Below are 11,281 nucleotides of genomic sequence, written 5' to 3' on the forward strand. Positions count from 1 at the left end.
ATATATTATCCATAAAATAGTTCCATACCATTTAACTTGAAATAAATAGGATCTTGTTCCAAATGGGTTGAGAGGTCTTGTTTGAGTACAACAACAATACCTTAAATTGATACTTAGGTATAGGGATTAGGATTTGAGTGTACTTAGAGAAACCAAACATGTGTTTTTAAATAAAATTGAATAAATTTTCTGTTAGTGAGTGTGTGTTGAAAGAAATGGTGATTTTTTTTTTTTTTTTTTAAAAAAAAAAAAGAAATTTATGACACTCACAAAATTGCCTTTGCTTATGGTGGATTGATTAATAAGATCTTGACTCACTTTAGGGTGTGTTTGAGATTACGATTTCGCAAGAATAATCTGTGTTTTTAGAAGATATCTCAAAATGTAAAATAGGAGTGTAAAGGCAGTTACAGTTAGCGGTTATTGAAAAAAATCGCTAATCGTAACCGCTTTAGCGGTTAATAAATTTCACTAACCGCAACCGTAACCACCTAGTGATTAGCGATTAGCTACTAATCGCCAGTTAGCGGTTAGTAAAACATGTAACTGCCCGCTATAACCGCTTTTTCAAAATTAGGCTTCTTTGGGCTTCTTCTTTTTTTGGGCTTTTTAGGCTTACAGAGACAGAGCAGCAACAAAGAGACTGAACAAATACTGAGAGTAGCTACAGCCAGACAAAGACGACGAGCAGCGACAGCAAGATAGGGACGGCAAGCGGCGATAGCAACCTGTGAGGAGAGACAATCCTAGCGAACGGCGACAACCACCAGCGATGAGAAACAATGCCGAGAGTGAGAGGGAGGGAGACAATGACGAGAGTATGAGGGAGGAAGATACAGTGACGAGTGAGAGTGAGAGGGAGGCAGGCGGCAAAGAGAGAGTGTTAGGACTCAGGGTTAGATGAAATCAAGAAAATGATGAATATATACTCCTTGGTTTAACATAAAACAATTGGTTTTAAAAAATCACTAAGAAATTAAGAGAAAATAGTTTATATATATATAAATTGATATTATACGAATCAATTAAAAATAGAAAATAGAATTGAATAGAACTTGATATTATACAATTGAAAATAGAAAATAGTTAAACAATTGATATTATACAAATCACATTATCATTGTACATTAATAATATGATTAAGTATTAATCTTATACATTTATATTATTCAATATGCATATATGTATAATTATAATTTATAACATATATAGACTTATAACTTTATAACATACATTGGAATTAAGTCTCTAGGTACTTAATTGTTGTATTAGTATGAATTGGTATACTTATGACTTTTGTCATATTATATATGTATAATTTGTTATTATATAATCATATAAATTAGAATGATAATACATTAATACTTCAATTGTGATTATAAGCAACATATTGTTTAATCCAATATCAATTACTTAATTTGATATTATACAAATCACATTATCCTTGTACATTAATAACATGATTAACTTTAATAATTATTTGAATTGTCATTTAATCATATGATTAAGTATTGATCATATACATTTATATTATTCAATATGCATAATTGTATAATTATAATTTATAACATATATAGATTTGTAAGTTTATAACATACATTAGAACTAAGTCTCTAGGTACTTAATTATTGTATTACTATGAATTGGTATACTTATAACTTATGTCATATTATATATGTATAATTTGTTATTATATAATCATATAGATTAGAATGATAATACATTAATACTTCAATTGTGGTTATAAGTAACACATTGTTTATTCCAATGTCAATTACTTAATTTGATATTATATGAATCACATTATCATTGTACATTAATAACATGATTAACTTTAATAAGTATTTGAATTGTCATTGAATCATATGAGTAAGTATTGATTTTATACATTTACATTATTCAATATGCATAATTGTATAATTATAATTGATAACATATATGGACTTATAAGTTTATAACATAACATTAGAACTAAGTCACTAGATACTTAATTGTTATATTAGTATGAACTTGCATACTTATGACTTATGAGTTATGCCATATTATATATGTATAATTTATTATTATATAATCAAATAATTTAATGATCAATTGATCATGTGATATAATCATATAAATTATAGTGATAATATATTAATACTTGAATTGTGATTTAATGATTAATTGATTATGTTTTATGTATAAATATTATTATAATTATAATTATAAAAATATATTATATAAAAAGGCGGTTCGCGGTTACGGTTAGTAAACCCAATAACCACTAACCTCTAACCACTAGGCGATTATAACGGTAAGCAGTTAGCAGTTAAGACGGTTAGCAGTTAAGTAGGTAGCGGTTAGTTAGCGGTTTTTACACCCTTAATGTAAAGTGTTTGACATTGCGATTTAAAAAGCACTTAATTTAAAATAAGAAAAAAATATGGGATTTCTATAAGCAGGTTAGGAGGTACTTATTTGAAAATGCGTGAATTTAAACCCAAATCATAATTTCGCATAACAAATATTTGATAAAAATTTACTTTTTAACATATTTTACCAAATACCTTTACGATTTAAAAAAAAGTAGCGATTTCAAAAACGGAATTTTTAAAAATGCAATTTTTAAAATCGCACTTATTAAAACTGCAATCCCAAATAGACCCTCGTCAATTTTTTTTTTTTTTTTTTTTCACTTGTCCACACAAGGGGAAGGGAAGGGCCGAGGGGGATTCGAACTAATGATCTCTGCTTCATGAGACGTGGTTTCCAGTCAATTGAGCACCCCTTTAAAACCCCTCATCAAGTTGTTGAGTGTATTTCTTATGGACCCTTGGATAGGACTTCTAGTGCCAAGTTTGATGTCAAGTCTAAGCACATACCTCTTGGTACTCGGCCTTCTACTTTCAGAGCTAATCCTTCTACATTTATTGCTTCTGCTCCTGCTAGCACAGTTTACTTAGTCATCTCACTCAAAATGTTTGACTTTGGAAGACAAGTGGATGACTTAAAGATGGGAAATGCTTCTTTGAACTTGGAAGTTGATGAACTGAAGACTCAGCTTGTTAGTCATTACATTGAAATATCTAACAATGTTGCTCAAGTTGAAGTTGCCTTGACATCCTTTCTCAAGAAGAAGGGTGTGATGAGTCCCAAGGAGATGATACTTCAGGTCAAGGATTTTGGACAAGTGAGATATGATTTTGTGGACTTGTTAGGGGTCTAATAGTAGAGGTATTTTAGGATTAAATACCTTAGGATAATATGTTATCTTTTTAGATAATATTAGAAGTAGAGATTAGAATTTAAATATTAGAGATAAGTATTATCATTAGAGTAGTTTATTTTACTTAGTCTTTTATTTTCACTATGCATTGTGATTGTCTATTTAAAGACATCAAGCTCATTAATAAATTAATCACAAAATTAATCCCAAACCTTGTGTTTGAAAAATGGTTTTTAGGTTTTCTCAAAATCTAAAAGGTCTAGATTCCCTTAGAATCTAAGGTCTAGGTTCCCTCAAAACCTAATATCTATCCCCACGAGTTTGTAAAATCATTCACGTAACATTTGGTATCAAAGCAATCAGGTTGGTTTTCTACAACAATGATCCATGGAAGATTCACGTCTTGATCGACTTGAGCAAAAAATTTCTAGTCTCATGACTATGTTCGAAGGCTTTCTCAAGAAATCAATTGAGCAAATAAATGGGCAAATGGAAGCGATGGAAAGGATGGAGAAAAATATTGACAACCTTCTCTCAAAAAAGGGGTTTGATATAAAAAAATTGAAGTCTTCGTTTAGCCATTTTGCCACGTTGAAGCCCTGTTCGCATAACCCAATTCCACCACCAACCAATCCAGTTAATCATAGAAAAAGAGAAAAAGGCCAAGGATAATCATCCTGAGACCACCACGAAGGAAGAGTAGCTCGGCGCACCTTTTAGACCCCAAGCCCAATTTCAGCAGATAATGAAATTGAAGAGAAGACCGCAACATAAGCATTTTAAAGTCTTGAAACATGATGCGGGGATAGTAGCGGCGAAGACCAGTGGCGGAGCCAGACATTTCGAGCAGTAAAAAAAAAATTTCGCGTCCTAAATTTTTTTTTTTGCGTCCTAAAAATTTTTTTCACACTGAAAATTTGGTAATTCACACAATATATGCATCACAAAAAAATATTTATAAAAATTCATAAATATGTGCTCAAATTGATATATTAAAAATATCACATGTCGGCACTACATCAAAAAGACAGAAATACAAAAAAGTGTCTAAAACTGCACTTTACGATCTTTTAGAAGTACAAAACCATCAAGTATCGAATTTAAATCGAAGCTCTCGGCAATTTCCCTTTCAATATAAAGAACTAAGCTATTTGCAAGAAAATCATCCTCCATTTTGTTGCGTAGTCGTGTTTTAACAATTTTCATTGCTGAAAATGCTCGTTCGGTAGTTGCTGTAGACACTGGAAGAATCAAAATAAGACGAATCAATCTATCAATAAGATAGTATGTCTTTGATTTTTCTGTCTTTGCCAATCCTTGGCATAATTCTGCAATAGAAGACAAATTTTGTAATGTCGGATCGGAATGGACATCAGATTCAAAATACCTCAACTGATATCTCAAATTAATTTTCTCCTGCTCAGAAAAATCAAGAGGATAATACTTCTCCACAAGGATACATATATCATCAATTTTGAAGGATTTATAAGCATCTTTTGGATCCAAAGTAGAGCTAAGTGTCAAAAGTTCCATCGCTTTTTCACCAAACCTATTATCAAGCTCTTGTAATTGAAAGTCGATAGCAGTATTGAATATGTCAAAATGATAATGATGCTCCACTGTAATGTGATTCTTTTGATTACGACCTCGACCTTCAATATAACGAGCACTCAAATCCGGAATGTCAATTTCAGATTTCTTGCAGAAAGAGACAACGTTCTGAAGCAAATTATCCCAACCATCATCTCTCAACTTTTGGATAAGTTTTTTCGCAATAGAAACTGTATGAATAGCATTCAAAATGTCTAGAGATTTTTGCTGCAAAACTTGACAAAGAACATCAGTAATGCCCATGAGTTCCTTCATTAAATGTAAAATAAATATGAACTCGAAGGATGTAAGCATTTTATAAGCAGCCTTAGCATCTCCTCGTTGAGAGTAAGTACCTCCTTCTCTTTGAACATCTTCAAGCACTGTACAAGTAGCATCAAACATCCTTATCATGCTACAAATAGAATTAAAATGAGAACCCCAACGAGAATCACAAGCTCGTTTCAAAGTACCAATTTGGTTAGCCACTTTTTCAGTTTCAAGCTCACCAATAGCTTGCATATGTGCAATTTGTGTTGCATGAACAGGTTGTAGTAGATCATGATGTTTACATGAAGCACTGGCCACATTGATAATAAAATTCAAATTTGTGAAGAACACATGAACAGAATCCACCTCTCTAGATGCAGCAACTAATGCTAATTGTAATCGATGAGCAAAACAATGAATATAGTATGCACAAGGACAATCATTAAGAAATAATGCTTGCAATCATTTCCATTCACCACGCATGTTACTAGCACCATCATATCCTTGTCCACGGATATTTTGAATATCAAGGAGATAACGAGAGAGAACATCAGATATTCCATTCTTTAGAGTTAATGCCGATATGTCTTTAACATGAACTATATCAAAGAAACGTTCTTGTATAAAACCATCTTTGTCAACAAATCTCAAAACAATAGCCATTGGCTCTCTCTTAGACTCATCTCGTGCTTCATCAACAATAATGCAAAATTTAGAGTCTCCAATATCTTTACGAATTTTATTTCGCACTTTACTTGCAATGACATGCAAAATCTCATTTTGAATTGTATGTGAAGTATACCTTGCAGATTGTAGAGCATTTTCCAAAACAACACTTGCAACTTTCTCATTATATGATGCCAACATTTGAATCATCTCAAGAAAATTACCTCGATTTTTTGAATTAAGAGTCTCATCATGACCTCTTAAAGCACATCCTTGAAATGTAAGCCACCGAGCAACATCAATAGAAGTTTTCACACGAAGTCGATTATTTAGAATTTGTTTGTTTGGTACTTTGTGCATTCAATACTTTATCAATATGTTGAGCTTGATTTCGCAAATCCTCACAATATTTCACAGCATTATTATGAGGTGAACAAGGATCCTCCCCAATATGAGTCAAAAAGGCACAATTTTTTCCATCATTAACCTTTTTCCAACTTCTAAATCCCATTATAGTAAATACATCCCATCCAGGACGTCCAAGTGCTTTCATAGAAAAAAGATAACATGGTAGACAATATGCAGCATCCGTAGAACGAGAATACTCAAGCCAAGTTGAAAATTGTGTGAACCAAGAAGCTTGAAAGCGGCGAGGGTGCTTTTCTGGTCCAGAAAGTGGATATTGTTCATTTCGAAGAATAAGTTGATATGGACCATGTTTCAAATAAGCCCACCTTATTTCATCCCCGTTGATTGACTGGATAGTCCCACATCGGAGGACGTAATCCTGGATCACGTTCTATAGAAGAAACATCAACTTCATCAACATTATGTGTGGATAATTCAAAATGAACCTCTTGTGTCTCCGCAATTAGAGCTTCTCCGCAAGGATGTTCTTCATCTTCAACCCTTGATGATTTAAGATGACGCTCATCGGGATTTGAAGTTCCAGTATTAAGAACAAACGGTGTATTACTTTTCGAAATGTCGGCTTCTTTCCTTTTAAAGAACGAATCAATAGTTTTAAGCTTTGACATGATGCATGAACCTAAAATTTTCAAGTCAAATCACAACCCCGTAAGATAGACGATCGAATTACCAATATACATTACCGATATAGAACAAATGCAACTATTTATGATGGGTAGTACCACTAACATGTATTATTCTCTTAATTTGATCAAAGCCAAAAGAGGCTAAACAGTAACACAACAACAATTTTTGCTCAGTTAAAGTTTCAAGCTTTCAGACTTTCAATTATACTACAATTTTTGCCGTATTGTTTAATTGTTCTACATCAAATTGATGTCTATTTATAATGATTAATGGGTACTACTAACATGTATTATTCAATTTTTTTTCTTAATTTGATCAACGCCTAAAGAGCCAAAGAGACTAAACAATATCATAACACAGCATGACGGCAGCAATATAACACTTTTAGGAATCAGAATAATAAAAATAATAATAATAAAAAAAATTAAAAAAGCAAATTCTTGGGATACCTACGGCCTACCTCAGTGTTTCTGGTAAAAATCCAAGCTCCCAATGAACCCAATCCAATCTGTCAATCTGACCAATGACCACCTATTTTCTGTCCTGAAAATACATGACACCCATAACCCATTAAGCCTTAAGGAGGAAAAAAAATCAAGGTTAAATGTATAAAATTAACCCTAAATAAATTTTAAGGAACAAAAAATGCAAAACCCACCTGATCTCCAAAGCCTTACTGCCTGTGACTATGAGAGAGAGCGATTGAGACCTGCAGGCTTGAGAAATGAGAGCATTGTGAGGGATTGTCGGACTGAGTCACTGAGGTGAGGGGGAGAGCCAGAGAGAGGGAGAAGAGGAAGGTGCGTCAGTGCGTGAAACTAAGACTTGAGAAAAGGGGAAACAAAATTTTTTTTAATATATAATATGGGACCATGCAGGCTGCAGCCGCCAAAGGCCCAAAAGCAACAAACAAATTTTTTTTTTTTTTAATATGGAGGGGTCAGCTGCATGAATTGGGCCTTATTTAAGAAAAAAACAAATGAGCTCTTTTTGGAGAATGGAGGGGCCCAATTGAGAAAAAACAAAAATCATAAACTAAACACAAATCAGCTTTCAGTTTTCTCAATAAATTGATGATGAACCTATTTGATTTTTTTTTCAAAAAAAATTCTTGGGGGGGCCACGGGCACCTCTGGCCCACATGTGGCTCCGCCATTGGCGAAGACGGAGATCCAGCCAAGGTGGAAACTAAAGTTCCTAGCTAAGGAGGAAAATAACCCACCTCCAGGACGACCACCTAAGAAGCGACTGAAACGCTTGGATTATATGTTAGAGAATGAGGAGACAAAGTGGCTTGGGTGACAGAGGAAGAAGACGGTGAGGGTTAGAACAAAGAAAAACAGAGCAGAAGCATAGTTGTACAACTCTAAAACGTTCATCTCTTTCTCTCGCAAAATTTCTAATCCTCTCACAAGGTCTAAAACAGGTGTGCCTTCTGAACACATTCTCCACCCGCAATACTGGGTCATCGATGCAAGGTGGCAAACATGTTGGCATATGTGACTTTTGCGACCCATCAAATACCGTGGGCCCCAGGTTTTGGTGTTTTTCCTTTTTCCTTCTTCTATTGGTTTTACTATCACGTGATGGATTTGGTTTACTTCTCCTAGAAGGGTTTAGACTTGTAGTACTTCTTTGATAAGGAGAAGTTGACCGACCTTAGCACCTTATAAAAGGCTAGCTTTAGTCTTTTATTGTTACACAGCAGCAAACGCCGCACAAGAGAAATAGTAGTGTGGGTAGTGTGTTTTCTTCTTGGTTTTGAGAGATAGACAAGAGAGAAAAACAAGAGGGCTGCAGTGCGAAGATAGTGAGCACCAAACCTGTTTTCTTCTTGATTTTGGAGGAGCCAAAATAAGAGAGAAAAAGAAAAGGTGTGCTACTGCGGGAGAGAAAAAGAAATAGAGGCCAACCGCCATCGTATCCCAGCAAAAGAATAAGAGTTAGTATTCCTGTCTTTTGTTTTCTCCTTTTTGAGAATAATCTCTATTGTGTGATAGTGAGATTTGGGTGTATTGGGGTTTTGGGTCTGAGTGATTTTTTTCTCTACTATATTTTTGTACTCCATCTTTCATAGTGAATTTCTTCGTGATCGCCTCTGCCAATGGACGTACCTCACATTGAGGGAACCACTTAAATCTTGGTGTTATCTTGTGTGTGATTGCTCTCACTTTATTTAGTCGTAATTGTGATCGTGTGTTTTTGCACAACAAGTGGTATCAGAGCTTAGGTTCGAGAAATCAAATTGACGGCAAATATGGTGAGTACCAAGTTTGAAGTGGAGAAGTTTAATGGGAAGAATAATTTCTCTCTTTGGCAGAGAAGGATGAAGGATTTGCTGATTCAGGAAGGAGTTCACAAGGCATTATTGGGAAAGGCGAAGAAACCCGAAAAGATGGAGAATGATGTTTAGGAAGAGATGGATGCGAAGGCTGCCAGTGCGATCCGTCTTAATTTGTCAGATGAAGTCATTCACAATGTGATTGATGAAGAAAAGGCAAAATCAATTTGGCAGAAATTGGAGAGTTTGTATATGGCGAAGAATTTGACGAATAAGTTGTACGTGAAGAAGCAGCTATATGGTTTACAGATGGAGGAAAATACAGATCTGCTGGAGCATCTCAACAATTTCAACATGTTGAATACACAATTATTGAATTTTGCAGTGAAGATTGGAGAAGAAGATAAAGCGATACTTCTGTTGGCATCGCTTCCCCCTTCTTATGATCACCTGGTTACAACATTGTTATATGGGAAAGAGACTCTGGCGTTTGAAGAGGTAACAAGATCTCTCTTGTCACATGAGACGCGAAGAAAACCTATCAATGATCAGGCTGATGGGCTTGTGGCACGGTTTGAGCCAAAGCGTGGAAAAGATAAGTTTAAGGGGAAGAATGGCAGAGGTAAGCAGTATCGGTCTATGTCACGATCGGCATAGAGTGGAGAATCTCGGTCAGATGCAAAAGATGTGGAGTGCTATTATTGTCATAAGAAAGGGCACTACAGAAAATTTTGCAGGCTGATGAAACAAGATCTTGAAGATAAGAAGAGACAAGGTTTGGAGATTCAGTCAGTGTGGCCGATGGTGAGTCTGATGATAGCGAGGTTAGCGCAGATGTTCTTTCAGTTTCCTCAGGTAAAAATTCTCTCATAGACTCTTGGGTTTTGGATTCTACTTGTTCATATCATATGTGTCCGAATAGGCAGTGGTTCGACACATTTAAATCCTGTAATGCGGGTACAGTGCTAATGGGCAATGATGCTAGGTGTAAGGCCATTGGACTAGGTACCATAAAAGTCAGGATGTTTGATGGGATTGTCAGGATACTCACTAATGTTAGATATGTTCCCGACTTTAAGAAAAATTTGATCTCATTAGGCACATTAGATTCTTTGGGCTATGGTTATTCAGCCAAAGATGGAGTTATGAAAATAACTAAAGGTGCTATGGTGATAATGAAAGGCAAGAAAATTGGCAATTTGTATAAGTTACTCGGGGACGCAGTTACAGGTAGAGCTGCAGTGTCCACCTCGGCAGAACCAAATGATGATAACACAGTTTTGTGGCATATGCGAATTGGTCATTTAGGCGAGCGTAGTATGTTTGAGCTTCACAAGAGGAATTTGTTAAAAGGTGTGAAGTCATGTAAATTGGGTTTCTGCAAGTACTGTCTATATGGGAAGCAACGAAGAGTCAGCTTTAAGGTGGCATCTCATACTAGCAAAGGTGTTCTCGACTATGTTCACTCAGATGTTTGGGGACCAGTGGCGGTGCCATCAAACGGAGGTGCACATTATTTTGTCAGTTTTATTGATGATTTCTCAAGAAAGGTCTGGGTATATTTTATGAAGCACAAGTCAGAGGTTTTCACTATCTTCAAGCAGTGGAAGGCGCAGGTGGAAAATCAGACTGGAAGAAGAGTAAAGTATCTGAGATCCGACAATGGGTTAGAATACAAAGACACTGCATTCTTGGAATTCTGCAAAACAGAAGGCATTACTCGTCACTTCACAGTGAGAGGGACTCCACAGCAAAACGGAGTTGCCAAAAGGATGAACAGAACATTGTTGGAAAAGGCGAGATGTATGAGGTTAAGTGCAGGATTGCCAAAGAGTTTTTGGGCTGAGGCAGTTAATTATGCATGCTTCGTCACCAACCGATCTCCAGCCACTGGGATTGACTTCAAGATTCCAGAGGAAGTATGGTCAGGTAAACTGGTTGATTATTCTATGTTGAGAATATTTGGTTGTCCGACATACGTTCATGTGCAGAGTGGAAAACGATCGAAGTTAGATTCAAAGTCAAGAAAATGTATTTGTCTTGGTTTGGAATCTGGTGTTAAAGGCTATAGGCTCTGGGATCCAGTCTCAAAGAAGAAGATTGTTAGCAGAGACGTGGTATTTGATGAGGCCTATATGTTAAGAAAGAGTGAGAGTGAAGCATGGACTGAGAGCCAGAAAGGGAAACAAGTCGTGGAGGTGGAGCTTGATGAA

At 35.4% G+C, this 11,281-nt stretch overlaps 1 pseudogene; it reads right to left on the bottom strand.

The window, feature by feature from the left end:
- Positions 1 to 4,252: 4,252 nt before the first annotated feature.
- On the bottom strand, positions 4,253 to 6,768 carry LOC132185273 (uncharacterized; annotated as a pseudogene).
- Between the last annotated feature and the right edge of the window lie 4,513 nt (positions 6,769 to 11,281).

The sequence above is a fragment of the Corylus avellana genome, chromosome ca6, assembly GCF_901000735.1.
Source record: "Corylus avellana chromosome ca6, CavTom2PMs-1.0".
Taxonomy (NCBI): Eukaryota; Viridiplantae; Streptophyta; class Magnoliopsida; order Fagales; family Betulaceae; genus Corylus; species Corylus avellana.